The sequence below is a fragment of the Nomascus leucogenys genome, chromosome 2 (genome assembly GCF_006542625.1).
Source record: "Nomascus leucogenys isolate Asia chromosome 2, Asia_NLE_v1, whole genome shotgun sequence".
NCBI classification, from domain to species: domain Eukaryota; kingdom Metazoa; phylum Chordata; class Mammalia; order Primates; family Hylobatidae; genus Nomascus; species Nomascus leucogenys.
In genome coordinates this window covers 148,906,106-148,931,971 of record NC_044382.1, presented here as the reverse complement: position 1 = coordinate 148,931,971, position 25,866 = coordinate 148,906,106, and the positions used below count along the sequence as shown (strand labels likewise).

The 25,866-nt window shown below is 42.1% G+C and overlaps 1 protein-coding gene and 1 long non-coding RNA gene across 4 annotated transcripts in view; both read right to left on the bottom strand.

Annotated features, from left to right (window-relative positions):
- Positions 1-15,381, bottom strand: part of LOC105739435 — a 56,106-nt gene extending 40,725 nt beyond the window's left edge. Inside the window, exon 1 of the long non-coding RNA XR_001115350.1 lies at positions 15,211-15,381. This is a non-coding gene — a long non-coding RNA (uncharacterized LOC105739435). The remainder of the gene's footprint in view (positions 1-15,210) is intronic.
- Positions 1-25,866, bottom strand: part of CDH13 (cadherin 13) — a 1,172,242-nt gene that overhangs the window by 1,008,033 nt on the left and 138,343 nt on the right. The window lies entirely within an intron of this gene.

Sequence of the window (25,866 nt, the reverse complement as noted above, 5' to 3'; positions counted from 1 at the left end):
CAGAAAATGTAAGTGTTCCTCCGGTTAATAAAACAAAGAACTAATTCAGTCTGATTCCCTAAGCTGAGAGTTAAAGACCAGCAATGGTGAACTCATGGAGGGGGGGGTCTTCTGAGAGTGACGCTGGAAAATGCACAACATGTGCCGAGGACATGATACCTGATAAGAGTCACGTGGACCACATCAGGGAGGTCGTCCAGGAGGCCTGCATGGCTTTTGGGACTCAGCCATCTCCTGGGCACCTGCTGGAGGTACAGGCAGATGTAACGGGCAGGAATGAGCTTATGCGGCTACGTGGAGAACTATCCCATGTCAAGTCAAGGCTGCAGGATTTGAGAACAAAATATGAAACGCATGTGCAGAGGCATCCTCACTTTGTTTCTTTCCTCTCTCTCTAGGAAGGAGACACTTTGGTTCCTAGACGCATTCCTACTAGTTTCTTGGACACACATTTCATGTTTATGTGGCAAATTATATTTGGTTATAGTCTCCAGAGAGCACTGACTTATTATTCCAACAGGGCACTTCTTGAAGATGATTTTAAATCTTATGAATGGTGTGTAGCCATGGAATGCTTCAGGATGGAAGGGAGGACACAGGTGACACCATCCTCCTACTTACTGTATCCTAGGTACAGCACAGGAGTTGTGAGTCAGCCTTTGGATTTTCAGATTATAATTTTCAAACTCTCCTGAAGGATGTGTGATGGCTTTTGAGATAACACACACACACACACACACACACACACACACACACACCCCTCCTCCCTTCACCCCCCTCCATACAGTCAGTGGAATACAACTTAATTCGTAACTTTTCTAGAGAAAAAACAAACAAAATTGTTATTAAAATCAAGAGCATGATTAATGAGCCTAATTCGGGATTGGGACCAGCCTTTTCCCACTGGTTGTGAGACCCTGTGAAATCCCCTTCACCTCTCTGGGCAACCTATGTCCCACCTGTCCATTTAGGACAAAAATAATTCTACTTCATAGGCTAATTCTGAAGTGAGGTGATGCATATGTCTAGCATACAATAAATGCTCGATAAATTGTACTTACACTATTTTTCATGGATTTCTGATTAAAGCCCCCCAATGCAGCATTTTTTTTGCACACAGTAAACACTCTAAATTTCTCTATTATCTGGTATCAGTCCCCCACATCCACCTTCTGCAAGGGAAATTTCTTCCAAATAATGAAATGAGTCAAATGGGACAAGTTTTCTGTTTACCCCCCAGGATATATGTTCTGCTGTTTGAGATATTGCTTGTTTTGTTGGGGAAAGTTGTTTGTTTTTTGACAGTATAATACAAACTAGTAGATTGGCCATGCTCAGCTATATACATGGACACGGTGAAGAAGTCAAATCAATTATTTAAAAACTTTAGAGCATCTGTTCCCAGAAGAATTCCACCTACGGATACTCACCTTGCCTAGCCTGAGACCAGCCCCAATGGAAAACAGTATTTCATAATAAGACCATGGACTCATTTTGTCTTATGAGATAAAAGAGTATTTTATAAGTGAATTATATGTTATTTTATGAGGCTATTTCAAATAAGTAGAGCCAGGACTCACTGGAAATTCTGAATCCTCAGATGGTTCATACTCCTGTTAATTTAGAAGCGTTTAGAAGCCATGCACAAGTAGAGGATGCTTCCTTGCTAAGCACTCATGACCCTTGTCCAATACCCTTAAAAACAACTGTTTTCTATGTGGCACATATACACCACAGAATACTATGCAGCCATAAAAAAGGATGAGTTCATGACCTTTGTAGGGACATGAATGAAGCTGGAAACCATCATTCTGAGCAAACAATCGCAAGGACAGAAAACCAAACATCGTGTGTTCTCACTCATAGGTGGGAATTGAACAATGAGAACACGTGGACACAGGGTGGGGAACATCATACACTGGGGTCTGTTGTGGTGAGGGGAGTGGGGAGGGATAGCATTAGGAGATATACCTAATGTAAATGACGAGTTAACGGGTGCAGTACACCAACATGGCACATGTATACATATGTGACAAACCTGCACCTTGTGCACATGTACCCTAGAATTTAAAGTATAATAAAACACACACACACACAAACACACACAAAAGAAGAAGAAAAACCAAAATGGCGTAGTTGAGACTATGGAAAAAAAAAAACAACTGTTTTCTGATTTGGAGGATCAAAGAATCATTGCAAGTAAGCCCTCTGGTATCGATATTTTTGGAAGTGGCATAGATATTTTGGAATGTTTTCAGTGGGATAGTGTCCATTTTGTCCCATAAATTATCCCAACATATCTATGATGGTTTTAAGATTTAAAAATAAAACATAACTGTAAGATATGAGTTCTAAATTTCTTTTCAAAGAATATGTTAGTATGTTCAATTCTTTGCCTTCTACTTCTAAACTTAACTTTCTCATAAAGCAACATTTTTCCGTTAACTACTCCACCCTGACTCATTCTGATCACTTGCTCCACCCTAACTCATTCAGATTACTTGCTACCTGCTCTGCCTTGACTCCTGCCAAAGCACTCACTCCATCATTCTCTTTAAATTAGCCAGTCGGAATTAGTTCAGCCTGTGTGGTCTAACCCTGGCCAACAGGGGAACAACACAGCAGCAGGGGCCATGTGCATCAGGGAAAAGAAACCCTTCCCCTCACTTGTCCAAGTGTGCACTCACCATAGTTCCATCTGTAAGGGCGTACCCTTCTATATAGAAGTAACTTGCCTTGCTGAGAATTAAAAAGAAAATTTTATATTTGAGTGCTATTTCTTTTGCGGCACCGAAACTTTACATATAACAATAACCTACTTCCTCCAGCCCCTTCCATGCAGTTACTGGAATAAACTTTGATTTCTAAGTTTTCTAAAAGAAAGGAAAGAAATTGTCCTCTATTAGGAATCCATGGGTGGTTTTACTGATTATCAAATCTCTAGAATAGAATGCAAGATTATAAGCAGACAAATCTTGAGCCGGACGGTATATGTTATTAAAATCAAGAGCATGATTAATTAGTCATTTACTTGGACTGATTTATCTTGTACCTCTCTCCACCACCGTTAGAACTGCCTGCTGCGGACATCAGGTGTGCTGTTCTATTATGCATACTAATCAAAGTCCGCAGAAGTGCACATGGAGGGTGAATTTGAGCTCCACTGAACATCCATTTTAAAGAGCTGCATTTTATTAAATAGGCCTGAAGTCAAGAAGGCCATAAAACTGCAGAGGAAAAGGATAAACCAGTTATGGCTTAGTTGTCTCTCTTTCAAATGAGCCAAGTGCCAAGCCTGCATACGTGGGACTCGTAGGCAGCCTTTCCAACCCATGTCTAAAAAAGAGAGTCTCATGTCTTCCCCTTCCTATTTCAACAATCTATCTTATGTCTCTCCATTTCAACTGCCAGCCCCGAAGGCAGGCCCCCATCTCTCCCCTGAAAGACTGCAATACCCTCCCTCCTTCAGACTTCAATAGGCAGAGCAGATTTCTGACATGCACAGCTGATCATGCTACATTCTTTCTTACACCCGTGAGGGGGCCCCCATTGCTGCCAAGGAGTAGCCCTAACTCTCTGACTCCAGGAAGATGACTTCCATCTCAGCCCACAGCAGCTCTCCTGTCTCATTTCAAGTCTCTCTCTGGCCTCTTCAAAGTGCATCAGCCTCACTGCCCTTTGGGGAGAAGGGTCTAAAATGTTTAAAATTATTTTCTGCCTAAGGATTTTTCTGCTGCTGGTCCCTCTTCCTAAAATGCCACCCTGCTGTGCATCTGCCTAAGTCTGTTTTGCTTTCTCGTCGCCAGTTTGAATGTCACTTCTTCCCAGAAACCTCCTCTACTTCCCCTTCACCTCACCATAGAGACAGTTACCTGCTCTCATGGTGCCCTGAAGTTTTCCCCATGACCCTTATCCAAAGTGTAATTAATTAATTTTATAATGAGGTATTAGTGCTTCTTCCCTCGCTAGGTTCTAACCATGCGTGGGCAAGGACCGTGGGTATTCTGTGGACAGCTGTATCCTCAGCTCCTGGGACAATGTAGGGTACACAGCAGGCCCTCAATAAATGACAATAAATGTAGGGCACATAGCAGGCCCTCAATAAATGACAAGGATAAACCCTGAAAGCAGGGTATGGGGGAGAGCATCTGCTGTCCCTTCTTCCTGTGCACACACAGCTGGACCACATTTCCTCATTGCCCTGCCTGGTAGGTGTGGTCATTTGACCAAGTGATGGGGATGACGTCTGCCATTTCCAGGCACAGTCCATAACAACCTCTCCCACATGCTGCGCTGTGATACTTCTACATTCTGGCTGACGGGGATGTCAACGTTTAAGGTCACTTTGAAGACAAGATGTTGAAAATGGCAGGGTCGCCCATCAGCCTGAGTTTCTGAGCAACTTCACAGAAGAAACACCCAGACTGGAAGTGCTGCTCTAGAGCTGTTGGGTAAGCAGGATAAAAACATCTGTTCTGTTAAACCACTGAAATTTGGGGGTGGATTTTTTTTGCTGCAACTTGGCTCATCTGAGCTAATACATTCGTATTCAAAACAAGCATTGGGCAACAGTGAAAAAGGATAACTGCCCAGCCACACACACCTCCAGGAACGTGTAGAGCCTGTGGAGGTAGAAGAAAAAAACAAATTGAATTTCTAACATTGAATATTGTGAAGACATTAGTCTTTTTTTCTTTTTCTATTTATCTCCATTTCTTTTCCTTCACTACCTCCATCTCCAAATCTCCAAAAATTATGCAAAGAGCCTGATTACCAGTATTCCCTTGTCAGAAGCCTGCCGCTGCCTGTTGTTTCTCTGTTCTTACATACTGCCCTAGTAATTCTACATCAAATCCTAGGTGTGGAGAAGCCCTTGTCTAGGAAGGGAGGACTTCCCAAAGCAATACATATGAAGCTGAGAAGTCCTGTCACTGAAATTAGAATCTCATTGAACAAGCAATTCCATTTAGTTCCGTGCAGAACTTACTTTGGTTCCAGGACAGCTCAGGGAGGAAAAGAATCACTGGGCACATTTTTCAAAGGAGTAAAAAGTTTTTCTCTACATCCTCAGGGCTACTGTCACTAATCTCAGGACTGGGACCCCACTTCCTGAGCCTCGCCTGTGTCCTTGCAGCCCAATCTCTTTAATTCAAGCTTACTGGAAGGCAGGCTCACATAGTTCTGCAAGCTTCTGCTGAACAAGTTAATCTAGCTGACTTGATGATGATGCAGCCGCTTCCATCATCGCAGAAAGCCTGATCAGTTGGCCGGTTGGAGCTTTGTGGCCAGGGAGCCCTCCCCTCCCTGCTAGCCTTGCTTGGACTGTGGAAACCTCTGCATTTATTAGGAGCACCTGCTCACGGAGCTTTGCGGCCTTTGGCCCTAAAGGGGAGGAGCTGAGCAGGTGTGGCTCCGAGTATGGATTGCCCATGCTCCTGGAAGACTGTTTCTTTCACAGGAAATGTCCCTTGGTGCCAACCCTGCAATAACAGAATGGAACGTTTGCTCACATTGAGCCACACCTGTTGTCAACAAGCATTTGCTTCCAATCTAGTTAAACTCCATGGGGGAAGGAGATGGTGTGGCTCCCAGGCATCGTTTGGCAATGCTGGGTTCACAGCACCTGGGAAAGCTCCACAAAGTCTATGTTCTTGTTTGGGAAGTGGAGTTGCCCCTAGTAACAGCTGCTGCATTTCAATAGAGACCTGGAAGCCTCTGGAAAGTCATAAAGACCTCACCCAGCCCCCTGCACAGAGCTTAGGGCCAGGAACGTGGAGCTGAAAGGCAGCCTGCTCCGCTCAGGATACCCACAGTTCCAGCAGCAGGAGCAGTAAGGCAGACAGGAGGCCGGATTCCAGCATGTGCTTGGTCAGGAAGCTGCTTTTATTGTTGGCATTTTGGTCTGGGTCAAAGACGTCAAAATGCATAGTTAAGTGTCTGTGCCAATTAAATTCAAGTTTGCATTTTGATCTATCTCCTAAGATGTATTTATCTACCTATTATGCACTTGTTTGTGCATCCATTTGTTTATTTTTTTTTTTTTTTTTGAGATAGAGTCTCGCACTGTCACCCAGGCTGGAGTGCAGTGGTGCAATCTTGGCTCACTGCAACCTCTGCCTCCTGGGTTCAAGCGATTCTCCTGCCTCAGCCTCCCCAGTAGCTAGGATTACAGGCATGTGCCACCACGCCTGGCTAATGTTTGTATTTTTGGTAAAGACAGAGTTTCACCATGTTGGCCAGGCTGGTCTCAAACTCCTGACCTTGTGATCTGCCCACCTTAGCCTCCCAAAGTGCTGGGATTACAGTCGTGAGCCACTGTGCCCAGCCCATTTGTTTATTCTTTTCTCCTTTCTTCCATTCAAAACCACAGGCCCACCCTGAATCCCGGTTCTTGTGATTGGCTTTCTGAGCCCCTACTTCAGCTCCTGCCTGGTGCCCTAATAATATCACCATATGTTCTGCACCCTGGTAGAGGCACCCTCCTATATATCCATATTTCTACCAAACAACAAATGGGCATTTTAGGAGGAACTTCAAGTCTGAATATTCACCAGCTGCTTAATTTCCTGCTGTCGTGTTCCTCACCCCTGGCTGGTTACTTCCACATTTACCACATATGACATTTAGGTTCACATGTGTGCCTACTTCTTTGAATCTTTCAGACACAGTAAACCATTCTTTCTTTAGAGTTCCCACAGCAACATGGCACAGTTCTCTGTAGGTGCACTGAGCAAACTGTTGTGTAATTTTTGGTTTACATATACTCCTGTACTAGATGCTAAGCTCTTTAAGGACAGAACTGTGACTTATGTGTCTCTTTATTACCAATGCTTACAGTTTTGCCAACAGATTTTTGTTTAAGGATGAGTGGTTATGTGGATAGATATAAGGCTATATTGATGGATGAGAGGGGAGGTGAGTGGGTGGATATGTGAAAGGTTGAATAGATAGATGGATTGATAGGTAGATGAATAGGTGAATGGATGGGTAGATGGACAGATTAATAGGTGGACTGGTGAATAAGTGGGTAGGTGGGTGGATGGATGGATGATAGATAAATAGGTGGGTGGATGGATAGGTGAACAGATGGGTGAGTGGGTGCATGGATGGGTAGATGGATGTGTAGGTGTGTGGGTAGCTAGACAAATGCATGGAGAATAACCTTAGCCATCAAGTTGCCAATGTACACAACAAAAAAGCTTATTTGCATTAAGATAGCATTCAACTACCAAGCCCTTGAATAAGTTCATAAAACCTGAACCACCAGCAAGCAGAACAGTAGGCAGGACCCTTGTGGTCTGCATTTCCCTAAACCTGGACGAATATAGAGAATGCTGTAATTTCAAGCTACAGGCCAATTGGTATAATGTTTCCCTGTGGCAACTAAACAGCCTTGCCCCAGCAACAATCACATCTCTATCTCATTGTTTTAAAAAATTGCCTGCATATTAAAACCACCACTTTTATTCTTCAGAAATGATACCTCAAATGAACCTAGAGGCAAACTTCAGAAGATACGCTTAAAAAAAAAAAAAAAAAAACGCCTAGGGAAACAAGGAAGTCAAGCCTAGATGCCACTGCCTTTCAGGCAACCTCACAGTCTCTCCAGACAGCAGGAGAAGAGGGCAGCTCCCTCAAATCTGACCCTGTTTCAAAGTTACAGTGATTTCCTCCCTCCAGTCCATGGTTAGTCAGAAAATAAGGAAAAGTACACTACTCAGCTACTGTCAAATGGAGAGTGAAACCTAACCCTTGTTTTTGTGTATCGGGTTATCACAGTTTTTATTACAACTATTGTGTTATAGATGTCTTTCCTTCCTCCAAGATAACAACAGAACAATGAACCAGTATGAAAGAAAAAAGCTGTCAGCATGTGTAAAGTCACTCTGTTTGTTATATTTTATTTAAAAAATTAGCTAATCATGCCAACTGTAATTTTAGTAAGTTATTTCTAATGTAAGTTTATTAAACCATGAATCTTCCCTTGAGCTAAACTAATGACCACTATTAGGTATGCTACTCTATTTTAAATGGTCAAAATATTAAATGGGATAAGATGAAAATTATAGATAGTGATAATTACAAAATGTCAGCCTCACCTGGAATCAATTTACTAATATGTCAACTTCGGTGCAGAGGAGAAGAGTCAGTTGAAAATGTGCAGAAGGCACGTTGCATGGGCTGCTGTCATTTATCCTTTGGGGACTGTCATGACTGAATATTTATATTATCTGGTCCCGTGCAGTCATTTCTACCCTGTTTGCTGCACCCTTTATCAGAGAGCAAGGGAGAGACTGGCAAGGAGAGAAAACTCTTCCACCTCCTTGAATCCCAGGTTCTTACTTGAATTTTTGTAGGGAGAGTGGAGACAGAGCTTTCAAGTAAACCAATTTTGTTGTAACCGTTTGTGGGTCTACATATGTAGGTTTTTTCTTAAATATATAGTCCTGACCTTTCCCCACCCCCATTCCTACAAGTGAGAAGGGAGCAGAAGTCTCTGTAATGAGACTATTGCAGACATCGTTGCTTGATTTAAGTCACAGATTTCAGCTGTGCTTCTTTTGTTTAGCGAAATCACCTGTGTACCTGAAATCACGGGCAAAATGGATTTGCTCCCGGCCCAAAAGGGCAGAGACTGCATCCCCTAACGTGTACCTGTCAAGGTAAGATGCAGTAATAGGATACACGTGTGCAGAGGTATTTGACTTCTTGGGGGACTAATCAATTCTCAGGGGTTGTCAAAGTCACTTCTGTGACAAAATACTATGAGAGCCATGACCTCCCACCTTTCCCTCTACTTCAGTTGTCTCTCTCGACTTCCAAAATCTTTCTACCACTATCTGCTACACAGATATACAAAGGTATATTCACACAGCACAGACACACTCAAGCTCTGCATTCCTCTGTTGAAACAACTCTAACAATCTGGTTCTGGTGGAACAGAGTGTCCAGATAAACTATCCAAGAAGAGCTGTCTGTTACAGGTAAATTACGAGGTTTGTTTACATCTTTCTTCTGGTTTTTCCTGGCATTCTCTCCTGGCCCCTCTTCTTTGCCTTCTCCAGCTCTGCCCCTTGGAGCCACAGACCATCCCTCTTGGTTCACTCCCAGACCCTTCTCTTTTGCACAATTGAGTTCAGATTGCTCTTGTCCCAAGGGAACAAGAATGTTTTCTACAGGACATCGGAGAATTGCTGTGTTAGCAGCCCTGATTTAATGTGGATGCTTGGACCTGCACAGAAATTCTCAAAGCGGCCTCTGCTCTTTCTGGTTGGATTTCTGTGAAGCGGCAAAGTGCACTGGTAGAGACCACAGATTCTGAAGCTGGAATGCCTACTGTCTGTGTGATCTTGGACACGTCCCTCAACTTCCCTGTACCTCGGTTTTCTCATCTAGAAAATGGGGAAAATAGTACTTATCTTCTAAGGAGTAAATCTGTCAAACGCTTAGAAGGATATCTAGCATTCAGTAACTGCTACTTACATATTTCTTACATTTAACAAATAGTTTCCAGTGGACTCATTACTCAAGTTTTACCCTTCTCCCACCCACCGTAACTTTACACTTCTAGGTTATCTTTCCTCTCTGCTATAAGTCCAGCCATTTCTTTGCTTTCTGGGATCTCAATTCTTCCATCTGAGATTGATTTAATAGACACAGCAGGCTCCAGGGCTAATTCCTGATCATTTCCTTTCTTCAGACCAACACTTGTATTTAAAATTATCACAAATGAAAGACCAAGGATATTTCAGTTCCTAAGACTCAGCTAATCTAAGCATTTTAAATCCACCATGGAATTAAGGAAGGAGGTGGTGGTCTTTGCCATGTTTTGTCTGTAAATGATTAAATAGGGGTTCCTACTGCCTTGTGTGCTTTAAAGCTGTTGTTCATAATGAGGGCTCTAGATAGGCGTGAGTTCAACTCTACTAGTTTTAGGAAGAAAATGCATAGAATATCAATCACCGAGGAAGGAGATGTCTCCCTGCCAGCCATATCTAATAAATGCTGTGTAGTGAGAATAGATAAGGCAGACTTTTTTTTTGGATGTGATTCCAAAGGCCATTCCCAAAGAGAAGCTACAACAAGGTCTTAAGCAAAGTTTGCATCATCAATGAGTTTAAAACCTTCTATTCCAGGGAGACTACTTCAAAGGTCAACACTTATTTGTATAGAAAGGACATAGCGGCAGCGTGGAAATGCCCCCACCATCCAAAACTCTGTAATAAAATTAGATTCAACATCATGGGTCAAAACAGGTGGATGCAAAGTTATTTGAAAGAGAGGAAATATTTCTAAACCAGCACAACTTGACTAATAACCTCACTTTTTCAAACTGGAATGTCCTTATCACAGAAAAAGAGGTAACAGAGCATGCATGACTATTCAAGACAAAAGAGATTTTTCTAGAGAGACAATTCTACCCAGTAAAAGGAATTTGATACATCATTTTGCATTAAAATAATCATGGTTCTTGGAGTAGGCAGTGTGTGGCTCCCAGTGACCCTGCCTCCTCATATGCATGTCCTTGCGTAATCCCCTCCACTGAGTGTGAAGTGAACTTACTGACTCGCTTCTAAAGCATACAAGGCAACAAAAGTGGCAGGGCATCTCTTCTATGACTGTTATGAAAAACGGTGGCTTCTGTTTTCTTGGCCCTCTGGCTTTCTGGCTCTTCTCACCTATTTTCTCTGATGAATCAAGTTGTCCTGTTGTGAGCTTCCCTCTGGAGATGTCCATAAGGCAAGGAATTAGGGGGTTCTTCCATCCAATAGCCAGCAAGAAGCAAAGCTCTCAGTCCAGCAGCCTGAAAGAGCAGAATCCTGCCAGCAATCCCATGAACATGAACGAGCTCAGGAGCCAACCCATGCCCAGTCAAGTCTTAGGATGACTGCTGCCTCAGCTGACACCTTGACTTTAGCCTTGATTATGGCCCAAAGACCCAGCTAAGCTGCACCCACATTCTTGCTGCACAGAAATTGTGGAATAGTAAATATGGTTTTAAGCTGCTAAGTTTTGGGGTGATTTGTTATGTAACCATAGATTACTAATACAGATATATTATAGACCATGGTACAGAACTGTCACGAAAGACAAGGCCTACTGCATCTACCTGATGTTTCAGCTCAGGCCCACCCAGGGGCACAACTCTTGGAAGCACCATTCCCAAAGACCACAATGTGGAGTTATGGAAATTAAAGCCCTGTGACAATATTGATGCCAAATTCCAAGTCCCCAAGGGAACTGGGTTTGGTTTTCTACAGCATATTCACTATCTGACTCACATCAAGTCTCACTTTCTTGATCCTCAGTTCATCTTCTATAAGGCAGCTATAAGAATCTTAACTTTTGAGCACAGTGGCTCATGCCTTTAATCCTGGCACTTTGGAAAGTGGAGGCGAGAGGATTGCTTGAGGCCAGGAGTTGGAGACCACTCTGGGTAACACAGTGAAATGCTACTGCTACAAAATAAATAAATAAATCAACTCAGCCAGGTGTGGTAGTATATGTCTGTAGTCCTAGCTACCTGGGAGGCTGAGGCAGGAGGATCATTTGAACTCAGCAGTTCAAGGCTGCAGCAAACTATGATTGCATCATGCCACTGCACTCCAGCCTGATGTTGTGGGAAATGTAAATGAGATGTCTGTGAAAAGCACAGTATCTGGCACATAGCAGGAACTATGAGCTTGAGGACTCTGAATGTCTAGCTTCCACCAGAATTTCCAGGGCTTTGGTTCTGTGCAAAATGCTGGAACACCTAGTTCTCTGTCTTCACCCCAGGTTGAAGTGCAACCTCCCATCTCTTTCCGGTGGGAGAAGAGAGGGATGAAGCCACCTCAAAACAGTTCTGCTTTTCCAAGGTGGTTCCCCCATTAAGTACTAGGTTTTTAATCTGGAGAGAAAACTGAACCCATAGTCAACCCATGTAGGTGCAATGAAAACAGAAAACAGAACATGCATTTAACTTCCTCATTCAGTTAAATCCAGCACTTCCTAAAACAAATAGTGACAGCACTGAGATTCTTATTTCAAAAGAAGGTTCATATTTGCAGGTTGTCTGCACATTATAATACTTGCCAGTGTGTCCAGCTGCTCCCTTTGTGTCCCATTTACTACAGTCATAACTACAGAATCAGTGACTCCCACTAAGCATGGCTGATTATTAAAAATAATAAAGCACTCCAGCTAATTGACCACCAACTCTGCACTGGGTATTTTTGCATGCAGGCCTTGATGTTCTCACAAAAGCATATGGCATAGATAGTGCCTTTTGTTTTCTTTTATCTCTTCTTCCCCTCCCTCCCTCCCTTCCTTTCTTCCTTCTTTTTCTTTCCTTCCTTCCTTCCTTTTCTTCCCTTCCTTTCTTCCTTTTCTTCCCTCTCCTCCCTTCCTCCCTTCCTTAATCCCTTCCTTCCTTCCTTCCTCCCTTCCTTAATCCCTTCCTTCCTTCCTTCCTTCATCCCTTCCTTCCTTTCGTTGACAGTCTTGCTCTGTTACCCAAGCTGGAGTGCAGTGGCAAAATCATGGCTCACTGCAACCTCTGCCTCCTGGGTTCAAGCGATTCTCATGCTTCACCCACCCAAGTAGCTGGGATTATAGGCATGCACCACTACACTCGGCCAATTTTTGTATTTTTAGGAGACAGAGTGTTTTGCCACATTGGCCAGACTGGTCTTGAACTCCTGGCCTCAAGTGATCTGCTGGCCTCAGCTTTCCAAAGTGCTGGGATTCCAGGTGTTAGCCACTGCATACAGCCTGATAGTGCCCTTTCTTACTGCTCGTTTCATACTTCCATCCATTCACAAAAAAAGAGCCATCAGTATGCATCCTAAGCAGAGTAGAGTTTCAGAAAAGGACAAAGGATATTTTCCTCACCATGCACCCAGGCAAATTAATATTTTTGCAAGGGTGTACACTGTGCCTAGCCCTGTGCTCAGACCTTTACCCAACTGATCTCAGGGAGGCTGTAATGTGTATTAGTTAACATCATTAATTGAGGAGACAAAATGCCTGTGTTTCACTTTTTGCTCTACCACTTAGCAGTTAGAGAATCCCGAGTATATTACTTAACCTCTCTGAGGCTTAGTTTCCTCCGCTATAAAATGGGGAATAACAGAGCACCTTTCCCATAGCATTGACATAGAGATAAATGAGCCAACAGGTTTTAAACGCTTAGCTCATCTTTCCAAGGTGTCAATAAATGTTAGTGATTTAACCCTTGATACAGCATATGGGGTGAGTGTGATCCCGCACCATTTCAGGTATGAGAAAAGTAAAAGTCAGAGAAGGTAAATAACTTCCCCAAGCTCATACACACAGCTGGTAAGTAATAAAACCGGACTTGATATCCACACATGACTATTCAAAACAATGGTTACTTTACTGTATTAGGAGGCTCCGCTGACTTTCTTGCATATTATGATTACAGTGACCCCGTTTCGACTATTTCCTGAGTGCCGTATACTGTGCTAAGAGCTTTACATACATTTACCTATTCACTCTATCACAACTATATACAGTAGGTACAACTGTCATCCTCATTTCCCAGATAAGACAGCCGAGGTATAGACAGGTGCTCACAGTCCCAAGTCAGTGGTAGAGACATCTGTTCACCGTACCCTATTCTACTCTCCTTCCAGCATGTGGGAGGATTCCAGTCTCTAGGGCCATTAGGTAGAGTCCTGCAACCCGATCTTGCTCCTGGGCTGCGGGTAGAACTGATACATTTTATTTCCAAGTCAAAGCATTTAACCACCAAGATTCTCCAGCATTTTTATTCCTCAGCTGCAGCTATAGGAACAGCTTGTTTGGTAACAGAGGAGCCATAGGAGGAGATAGCCCAGCATGCTGCCCCACCAGGTGCAGGAACGCACCCTGACCAGGGGGCTTCTCATGAAGGAGAACTAAACCCGCTCACAGGCTCTGAGATCTGTGACTGTTGATGAATGCAGCAGAGCCTCACCTATCCTGGTGGATACAGTGAGCACACAGAATTTCCAGAATTTAAATCCTAGAAAATGAGCACCATAACTTTAACACAGGGTGATGGTAAGAATTAAGTTATGTCAGATAAAATCTATATGAAAGGACATAGCACAGAAATGAGCACAAAGAAAATGTTCAACAAATGCTTGTTGAATGAAAGAATTCTTTTTCTGAAGGTCAAGATTGAAACCTCCTAAAGAATACAGAGTGGTAGACCCTGACACTAGGTAGTGCTTCCTCTGTGTCATGTATATTTCTCTGGGCTTCATACATGCAGACCCACTTATTTCTCACAATGACCTGTGAGATAGCTACTGTAAGCATCCACAATTTACAAATGGGGAAACCAAGCCATGTAGAAACAACAAAAAAATAATGAACTGAAGTCATATAGATGTAAATCGAAGAGCTGGTTCTCCAACCCAGGCAGTATGACACCAGAGCCTGTATTCTTTTTTTTTTTTTTTTTTTTTAAATCACTGCTTCAGTCAAGGGAAAAGAGCCTATATTCTTAACCACTGTGATGCAGCTTCTCTGTTGGCAACTAATTAGGGAAGCACATTTTTTTCTTTTTTAAAGAGAACTCCAATGATGAGTAATTAGTAAAGAAGAACAACATTGGCTGGGCACGGTGTCTTCCTCCTGTAGTCCCACCACTTTGTGAGGCCAAGGCAGGTGGATCACGAGGTCAGGAGATTGAGACCAGCCTGGCCAACATAGTGAAACCCCGTCTCTACTAAAAATACAAAAAAAATCAGCCGAGGGTGGTGGGGGGTGCCTGTGATCCCAGCTACCCGGGAGGCTGAGGCAGGAGAATTGCCTGAACCTGTGAGGTGGAGGTTGCAGTGAGCTGAGATCACACAATTGCACTCTAGCCTGGGTGACAGTGTGAAAATCCATCTCCAAAAAAAAAAAAAGAAAAAAAAAGAAGAAGAAAAACAATATTCACTTCACAGATAAATTAAGAAAAAGAAAAAAAATGCAATGTTGGGAACATAAGGGAAGATTTATTTTCAGTTTGCTTCAGGTCAGTTACTTCATAACGGTAACTGAACACACATACATACGAATGTACATACCTAGAGGAAAATATAAAATGAATTGGAGATTGGTGACACTTGAAAGGTAGCTCTAGACTGTACTGTTACAGCATAAAACACAAGACAAAAGCACCTGAAATACAAAGCTGAGACCTACCTAATGTTCAAAGGAAACTTCCAGACCTACCTCCACTATCTCACAGGGACAAGTCCACCTATTATTTCCTCCTTCAGGACTGTTTATGTCAGGGGATCCCTGGGGGCCCAGAAGTGGGAGCAGGGCAGGGGTGGTAGCCTTCCACTTCCAGACCCTTCATATGTCCTTGCTGCTGGCCACTACATCAATCCACGGATGGGCAAGCCAGAGAAAGGAAGGAAGAACTTTCACAAAGCAGTGGCTCTTATGGCAAAGGAAACCACAAAGAACAAGAGGAACGTTTATCTCTCTTACCACAAAAGAATGCACACAGCCTGACTGCTAATGATTCTGCTGGCTCAGCCCCATGTCCCAGGTTTGTTCTGCCTTTCTCAGCCTCTGTATCCTTTGTTTTGGGCCAGCCTGGAGCTGATTCTGAGAGATGAAAGGAGTGTATCCAGACCTCCATCCCTCGATGAGATTTGAGTTCTATCCTTTCCACACCACGAGGCCCAGCTACTGATTCTGGGCTCCTGTGCCCTCTCTACGTGTTTATTTTTTTCCTGATAACCAGATGGTTAAGCCTATAATCACGTAAAATTAGGTTACTCCCAGGTCATCCTGATGGCCACTGAAGCAACCTATGCCCCCACAACCATGTGTACTCAGTTCATAGCAAGTGGGACCTATTCTGTCGAAGTTATTCAATCTTTCCATTTGGAGTCAGACTGAATGGATTCAGAGCTCAGCCCTCCCACTATGATGTTAGACATATTACTTTACTTCTCTAAATCTCAATTTTATCATCTGTAAAAGAAGGATGACAAAGATGATAATGATAATTAGACTGAGGACGATGATGATGAAATCTTCCTCCTAGGGCTCCTATGAAGATTAGCCAAAGTAAAGCATCTAGCTCAGTGCCTGGCAGTGCAAGTATTCAGTAGCTTAGTTAGCTATTTTAATCTCAGTTATTCCTAGTTTTTTTTCTGCCTAGCATGTCTCATACCCAGGCCACCTCAGGTTGAGAGACCTTGCTCTGAAATCCTGCAGCTTCCCCTGTCTCTCACCAGTTTCCTTTTTCTCACACACCTCTGCCTAGCCTGTGTGGGCTGGGGCAGGTTTCCTACTACACTGCAGCTGGTATACATGAGTGCTGCAGCAGATGCTGTCCCTGCCCCAAACACATCCCCTAGGTTTTCTTTGCCATTTTACGGCACACGGACCCCCCGTGTGCTTCCATTCCCAAAGGCCAGCAGCTGCAGTAGTATGCCAGTAAATATTTACTAAACATGTCTGGGTGGAGGGAAGGGAGCCCTAATTTGTAATGTTGGCCAATTTCCATGGTGTAGATACACTCACCATGGCTGATTTCAAGCTGTCAGTGGGGTCAACCAGATTGCAAAATTCCTAACAATTTAACATCCAGCTCTTCCAAGCCATTGCTAACCAACACCAGCACGTCAAGGGCATCTGTGTCTTTTTCCAAAAGGCTGCAACTAGGCTAATGGATCTGCTTTGTCTGTATGCATGAAGTACAGAAGCATCTGGCAACTTGTGCCCCTGCCTGCCCACTATCCCAGCAGCCTTTAACCAAGGACTTGTGGGTCAAGAGGTATAAATACTCAAGTTGCCTTGCCCCAAAGGAGCCAGCACTGAAGTGCAAATCACATCATTCCCAGTATCCCTGGAAGATGAGGCCAAAGTTATCTCAATGGGACTTTGCTTGAGATGACACCCTTGCTGAGTCTCCCTCTTGCCAAACTAAGTTTGCACTTTCCTATATGTTTTTCCTAGCAACCTTTCTGATACATCACTTTCACACAAATTTTCATGCCAGGACCTTCTTCTGGGGAACCAAACTTAAGGCAGCACTTAAGAGTTTGCATTCTAAAGCTGGACAGACCTGACCTGAAATTGTGATTCTGATACAAGCTGGTGGACTGGGGAAAGTTACTGAAACTCTCTGAGCCTCCGTTTCTCCATGTGCTTTGCCCCACTGTCTCCACTTTCAGGGAGGAAGAGTCGTTGAGTGCACAGGTGTGGTGAAGTGAGCTGTAATGCTGATGGCAGAATAGATTAATAGCCCCTTACAAATGCTATCAAGCAGCCTCTACTTAGACCCTTGCAAACACCAGTCATATTGGGCCCAATGGTACCAATTTAATACATCCTTTCTAAGCAGAGAATCCCAAACTTAGAAAGTTTATGTACACAGATAACCAGTTTAGCCCAGTGCTTTGTATATAATTGACATATAATACATTTTAATTAATTGATAAATCAAACTACTATTTATCATTGTAAAAAACTGGAAGGCACCTTGATTTCAGTGAACACAAAGGAAGAGCTAAATATTCTGGGGTTGACTTGTGATAAACAACTTATGCAATGTTAAAAATTATGTTTGTAAAAAATTATAAAACAATATAAAAGGGTTTATGAAGTATACTCAAACAAATTTTAATTTATGCTAAAGTCACAACTTAGTTTTTAAAAAATATACACATAAAAAATTGGAACTACTGGGCCAGACGTGGTGGTTCACGGCTGTAATCCTAGCACTTTGGGAAGCCGAAGCAGGCGGATTGCCTGAGCTCAGAGCTCAGTAGTTCAAGACCAGCCTGGGCAACGTGGTGAAATCCCGTCTCTACTAAAATACAAAACATTAGCCAGGCATGGCAGCGTGCGCTTTCAGTCCCCGCTCCTTGGGAGACTGAGGCAGGCGAATTGCTTGAACTTGGGAGGCGAAGATTGCAGTGAGCCGAGATCACGCCACTGCACTCCAGCTTGGGCAACAGACTGAGACTCTGTCTCCAGAAAAAAATAAAAAAGAAAAAAAAAGGAAATATAGAAAATAAATGTGCCACAATAATACTGAACTAAAATATGTATCTTTAAGCGGAAGAATATTATGCAGTAATTGAAAATTGACTGCTTAAAAATCATGAAATGACATCTGTCTATGGAATGTCAATATAACTCAAAGCATAATGATTGAATATGTAACTATATAGATTAAACTTATGATGATTTTTTAAGCAGGATAGTGAATATATGATTTTTGATGAGTCAAACTATAAAAAAATAAACCAACCACTTGAAAATGTGTGCATAAAGGAAAAAGACTATATAACCAAACTGTTAAGAACGATTATAATTGGACGGCAAACTTTGAGCAATTTTCTTCCTTTTCCTTTTTTATGTCCCAAATTTTCTCTAATTAAGGAGAATTACTTTTATAATAAACAGAATTTTTGATTGATTGGTTGGGTAACAACAGTGCAATGTGCACAAACACACACACACACACACACACACACAGATGAAATAACAAGGAAAGCAAGGCAGAACATTCCTATTCGAACACTATTCTCTAATACTTTCCAAATTTGTTTTCTAATAAGACCAAATCACAGCCATGTTCTGTGGCAGTTACCAGCATGAGCTAACTAAATAATCTGACTCAAAGGAGAACTTCCCAAGCCATAGACAGTTGTGCTTCAGCTGACATCCAGCTCTGGCAAAATTAGATGGAGACAGCAGCTGGGTGGTACAGTACACAATTCAAGAACAGGGAAATCTAGAACTCTATGCTTATTGAAAATCCAATTCATTTATCTTTGTCTGTGCCGTGTGCACCATGCATTCATGGGCGCGTGAATCTCATCCTTGAAATCAAATTTCCTCTCTGACTTACGCTGTCACATTTCATAGGTTTAAGTCTATTGTTTCCAATTGAATTTTGCTTTTTAATTGCAATGCATCAGGTAAATATGTTCTTGCTGATGCATTAGAAAAGCCAGGTCAATGGAAACACATTGATTCACCACCTGGTGGGTACGTGTCTTTCTGTGAATAATTTGTCATTTGCAAACATAAAGGAAAATCTAGGGCATCATGGAATTGCTCCTCTCCTCCTCCATCAATTCCTATCATGAGAAAAGTAGCATTCATCCTGGGTAATATTCATTCACTTATATGTAGGGTGGCAACAGGAGACATAAATGTCAATAGCCACTAATGTCCTCTTCAATGTTACCATTCTCCAGAATTAGAGGTTCAACTTGGCCTCCATAAAGAGACAGGTATCAGCCTTTATTTCTTCTTCTTCCCTGATGCTGAGGCCATGAAGCCTTTTTAATACCCTATTTTCTAACACAGGAGGTTACAGTATATAAAACCTGCCATCTGGCTCTTTCTTTTTTTGATGAAGCCATTTACATTTTCGTAGTATAATTAGGATTGCACTGTGACTTGTCAATATTCTTCTGCCATGGCATCAAATAAGAGTTTAAGTATACCTGCAACTTTGATGATTTATTTGTTGCAGAATGCTTTCAAGCACTAGTGAGGGATAATTACCAGGGAGATTATTACAAGGTGTTGGGTTAATTAAATATGATAAAGCCATTTGCCTGTGACATGATGGGTCTGTTTCGATCTAAATGACATAAAATGGTTAGACTTATCGAAGACAACATGATGACCTCACAGAAGATTATACCTAACCAAAATAGAATCCTGCTAATGATGTTTCAGAATTTGATGTTTTATCTCAATCTTGCTAGCTGTCTTTTTAATCAGAGAGATGCCATTACAATGATTATTCTTGAACATTTGTGCCCAGCCTTCATGAGAAAGCAAGAGACCTGCTAACTAACTCAAAATGTTTGCAAAATACAAAATATTAAAAGTGTGAAAGGGAGCCTGCGGACACAGAATTGCTTCTGATCTTCTTTGCTAGGCTAAATCAGAGTAAGTCTTAACTGAGGATGGTCTGCTGGGTTAGACAGCTAAGAAACAATAAGAGATCAGAGCCTGATGTTCGGTGGCTGCTGAACAATATCCTTCAACCATTGGAAATGTTGCCGAGCTGTAAACAGACCTAAGCACTAGGCTGGATGATCCTGAAGCCCAGCTCTCCTAACCTGCACCAAAGATTTTGAGATAGGGATAAAGATTTCTGTTTTAATTCCAGAGCAGCAAGAACAGAGATCAAGACTATACCATATTTTTGAAGATATAAAAAGCACCTTATACCATGAGGATTAATAGCTGGAAGCTACCATGCTGTGGTAGTAACATGGCAATAAAATGAACACAGTCCTTATTGCCTAACCTCCATTTCCTTGGGAAGGCCACGTTGACAGACACAAATTCTGCAAAAGCTGTAGTGGCTGAAATGGTCAATTCAGTAAAATACTGCAGTAAGCCCAGTCCCACAATATCAATGAAACTAATTGCTAAAATGATTGGCCAGGTGAGAGGCATCATTATCAACTAGCAAGTATCTATCAGCACCTTGCACAATCAGGCCACTGCAGGGAACAAAATAAACAAACACCTTATGAAACTTTACTCCTGTCAATAGTAAGACATGAACTTGCAATTTAGTTGAGAAAATTAGGCATATGTTGCATGATTGTGTAGCATTCCCACCAGCCACAAGGTGCGTCTCTCATGACTTCATGTTTAGGCTTCTTCCACATGAGAGCAATCACTCCTGACAGTTTCCTTCCCTTCTTCACTTCCTCCCTCTTGAATCTTTAGCCTCAACCCAAGGCACACCCATGACTCAGGGATGATCCCCTTGGCTCTTTCCCCATCACTCCTCACTCTTCGTTTCTCTTCGAGGCCTTCCAATGGTCACTCTAAATCCACTCCTTTTGGCTCGTAGGGTGAAGAGTACCTGTGGTCTAGCCCCTCCCTGGAAAGCTAAGCGAGCACATGGACCCTCAGTACCAGTCCTCCCACCTAACTCTCCTTAGTTTATGACCAGGAGCTCATCACTGATGACAACATCAACAGTTAATGGGATGGCAATCCAGTGTCCAAAGGAGAGAGAGCTCAGGCAGAAACCCAAGGGAGTCAGTGCAGACTTTGGAAAAGTTTGGGATTGCAACTGATTCCCAGAGGAAGGGCAGAATATGAACAGACAGAGACCAGGGAGTGGTAGAAAGAAAGAACATGAGCAAAGGCACTATGCTGGGCAAGTTAAAGGGGGCAGGGACCAGGAGCACACAATGTGTTTGGCACAGGGAATTTGAATCTGGCATCAAGGTGAGTTACGCTTCTATAAACACAGAAATATTTGTTTTTCCCGATTCAGAAGCACACTGGTGCAACAACATGCAAGGATCCTAAAAACAACATGTTGAGTGGAGGAAGCCTTACCTAAAAGAGTATGTGCTGCATGATTCTATTTATATCAAGTTCCAGAGCAGGTAAAACTAATCCAAGATAGAAAACAATCAGAGCAAGGTTTGCTGTGGTAGGAGTCAGAATTGACTGGGAAGAGGCTTGAGGGAACTTTCTGGAGTAATTCTGCATTTTGGCAATGCGTTGGGTTACATTGATGTATGTATTTGTTAAAACTCAGAATACACGCTTAAGATTTATGCATTTCACTGTGTGTAAATTTTACATCAAAAGAGAAACAATATGTAAGCAAATATTGAACTCTACTGAATAATATGCATGCTGAAGTATTTAGAGGGAAAGCATATCTACAATTTATTTTGAAATGTGTCCAATTGAAAACATGAGGTAGATTAGTGGATGGATGGCAGACGCACAGAAGGAAAGATAGGTGGTAAAATGAGTGGATTAAATGGTAACGGTAGAATCTAGGTGGTGGGTACATGGGTGCTCACTGCAAAATTAAACTTTTCTGTACGTGTAAAAAATTTTATAATAAAATATTATTTCTAAAAATATTGTATGTTGGGTACAAATACATTTTCAATATAAGGTCAATATTATATTTTATAGTATATTTTATAGTATATAGTCAAGGGACATCTCATATTTTGCACTGAGGAATGCTCAGAAGAAGGCAATTTGGGGGGAATTTAATCAGATATATTTATTTGGATAATGATATACAGGAATATATTGGATAATGATATATGGTAAAGACATAAACAATGAGGGTTACTATTATTATGATAAAGTGGCCACTATCTCTGTATGAAGCATTAGGCATTGTCTCATTTAGTCCTCACAAGAGCCTCAGGAGAGAGATAATAAAGCTCTATAGATTAACTGCTTTGTTCCGAGCTAACCAGGCAGAAAGGTATACTGCCAAAATCGGGATTCAAACCCAGGTCCAACTGATCCAGAATCCATGTGGCATCTTTGCACTTTGTCACAATACTCTACAGTTATCCTTGGCAAGGTAGAATATTCCCCAGCCTCAGATCACTCCTCCATTTTCTTCAGTGTTCAGGCCAGAGTTTCAATCCTTCAGAAACAGTTTGGACCTGGTGTTAAATATATCAGCTTTGGATTTACGGGTTTTGCACATTATTCTCAGTGCATCTTGACCTACATTTTACACATTTTCCTTGACTTAAAAAAGAAGTTACGCTAGACATCTCACGTCGCATAAGACTTTTTAGCAGAAGCCTAAAGAAGACTCCAGCCTTATTTCAGAAGAGTGATTTTTATGTTGGGCTTCTGGAAACAGAAGTGAGGTGGTGAGGAAAATATTTTGGGGGCAGCCAGCTCTTGGGGCACCTTCATTCTCCAGCTTAGTAATAAGAAACCTCTCCAGAATATACAAAGTTGCTGTAGATTTCTCTATTAAGCTTGGACTTTGGGGTAGCACAAACGTGCATTCTGAACTCCCATAACTATGAGAGATGATTTTATGAGAAGCGATTTAACTCCTGTGAGAATCTGTCTTCTCATGTAATGGGGATAATTCCATGTAATTCTCAAGTCATTACAAGAAGAAACCAATGTCCAAGAACTCACAGGGCCTGGTCATGTGTAGATGCTAAATGAAATTTTATTTCCTTCCCACTCTCTTCCCCAGGCCACAGGAAGACATGGCACTCAGAGAGACAGTGAAATACTCTTCAGAGGTATGTTTAACACCAAAAATTAGCAATTATGCCTCCCTTAGAATGCTTTTCCGTTGAGAAGCTCATAGTATAAACAATTATACACTTATGAAGGCAATTATTCTCTTTTATGCCACATGATTTTCTCATCATAAATATCCATTCACAATGTAGATTCCCCGTTCATAGCAGCATCATCAAGGCCAGCCCTGGGAAGGCTCACAGGGTGGTCGGTGGGGAGTTGTCAAGTGAGTTTTCAGTCAGAAACAACGCAGTCTATGATTTTGACAGTTAAAATACAAGGAGTAGGGAATCAAATTCCATTTAAGACTTTTAGAGCTGGGCACTCAATGGAAACTTCTTGAATTGAGCTAAAGATGAGGGGGCTTTGTACCAGATGCATAATAGCAGTATCTTTACAAGGAAACCCTTAATGCTGTAGAAGGGCTTATAGTCTTGGTAATCAGAGCTTCAAGAGGTATTTAGCTGACAGAATTCTGAAATTCACTGTGAATCAAAGAACTCAAATACTCATCTCTTTAAAAATTAAAAGAATAAACAATATTCAGTTTGTTCTGACACATCCATAAACTACATGGAGGTAAGTGGCTTCCACAAAGAAATGAATGATTTAAGAATGAATGAAGGCAGTGCACTTTGGAAGGCCAAGGTAGGCAGATCATCTGAGGTGAGGAGTTTGAGACCAGCCTGGCCAACACGGTGAGACCCTGTTTCTACTAAAAATACAAGAAATTAGCCAGGCATGGTGGCACACGTCTGTAGTTCCAGCTGCTCAGGAGGCTGAGGCAGGAGAATCGCTTGAACCTGGGAGGCAGGGGTTTCAGTGAGCCAAGATAACAACATTGCGCTCCAGCCTGGGTGAGAAGAGTGAAACTCCATCTCAAAAAAAAAAAAAAAAAAGAATGAATGAAATGAATGAAGATGAAGGGACTCTGTGAATGTGGTTCCACATCACAAGATAAAAGGACACAAAGCAGCAAACAAAATTACCTCTCCAATTTGTGTCTTTCATTCATTACTCAACACACATTTATTCATGTCCTTCATGTATTATTCAACACACGTTTATTGAGCACCTACTATGGGCCAGGCATCATGCCTTCACTATGTTCTCAAACTACATCTGTAGAATAAATGAACACAAATTATACCTCATATTTTTTAATCCCACTAAGGCTATGTATTAGATCTCAAAGTGCCTTCTCTGCTATCACATCTATCTGCTTCCCTCCCACTCTTAGGTTAAACCTCTTCCCTCTTCTGAACAGAGATTTGAGACTTCCCTTTCCATTTCTAGTTTTATTTCACTAAGAGCTGAAAGAATCCTGCTCAGAGGGTAGAGAAGGAGAAGAACCTAAATAGACGAAAGAGAATCCTTTCTAGTACGTAAGTGGCAAGACCATGGTCTTGGGAACCAAATAATCAGCTGCTGAATTCAGTTTCTAGATCCCCCAGTTCTGAGCTGCATGACAATTCAAAAGTTGCAGTCCTGCTTAGCCTGTGTACTTGTCTGTAAATGAGGAATACGTATTCTAACAACAACAGCAGCAATAATAATACAAATAACACCTACTTTGTAGCTTCTAGTGAGAATAACATGTGAAAAGGAACAAGCCAGGTCTATGGTCTGGGCAGTAATAAAAGGTTGATGCATTAGCACATCCTAAAACAAGCAGAGTTTGGAATGCGAAATGCAACCAGTCCTGGTCACTCTACCCCTTTCCTTTTCAAATCCAGGGGTGGCAAGGCACAGTGGCTCACACCTGTAATCCCAGCATTTTGGGAGGCCAAGGAAGATGGATTGCTTGAGCCCAGAAGTTCAAGACGAGCTTGGACTACACGGCAAAACCCTATCTACAAAAATTTACCTGGGTGTGGTTGTGTGCACCTATAGTCCCAGCTACTGGGGAGGCTGAGGTGGGAATATCACCTGAGCCTGGGCAGCGGAGGCTGCAGTGAGCTGTGATCGCATCACTGCACTCCAGCCTGGGTGATAAGAGTGAGACTGTTTCAAAAAATATGTGAGTAATAAAAATAAAAATAAAGTCCAGAGGCTCATTATATAGCTATTGAAAAGACAGATATCAACTCATGTATTCACTGTTGTTGTTTTCAATAAATTACCACTGTCAAATATGTGCAGACATTGCATTTTTAAGTAAATAATATGTTTTGACTGAAAATGTTGGCCAGCGGCTCTCATCTCCATGTGAACCTTTTCATTTTTTTCTTTCATTCAGCAAACATTTGTTGAGTGTTCACTATGTCACAGGTGTGCTCCCAGGATTAGGGATTAAACACGGACCAAGACAAGCAGAGAGCCTGTATTCACAGAGCGTGTATTCCAGAGGAGGAGGTGGAAAATAAGCAACTTTTAAATGGTTTACTGTGTCAGGAAGTAAGTGCTGTGAAGAAAAAGCAAAGCAGGATAAAGGGACAGAGAGTGACAGGAGACAGGAGGGATGCTGATTTATGTAGGGTGACCTGTGCAAAAAGAGGATGTTTAAGTAAAGATTCTGATTGAAAGAAAGAGCAAGGCTTACAGATACTGTGTGGGCATGTCAAGCAGCAAGAGCAGCACATACAAAGGCCCTGGGGTACATGGACGCCTGGTGTGTTCTGGGGCTGGTGCAGCCAGAGCCCCATATTCATGTGCTTATATAAAATCTATAAATGTCAAGGTACTGCTGGTTATTTTTTCACACAGTAGCACCAGGAAAGTCCTGTTTTGTACTTGCAATCTTAGAGCAGTTCATGTACCTCCCGGAGAGCATAGGAGATAATTATCTTTCCTAAAAAACATCATTAATCCACTTTAATCACTCCACAATAATGG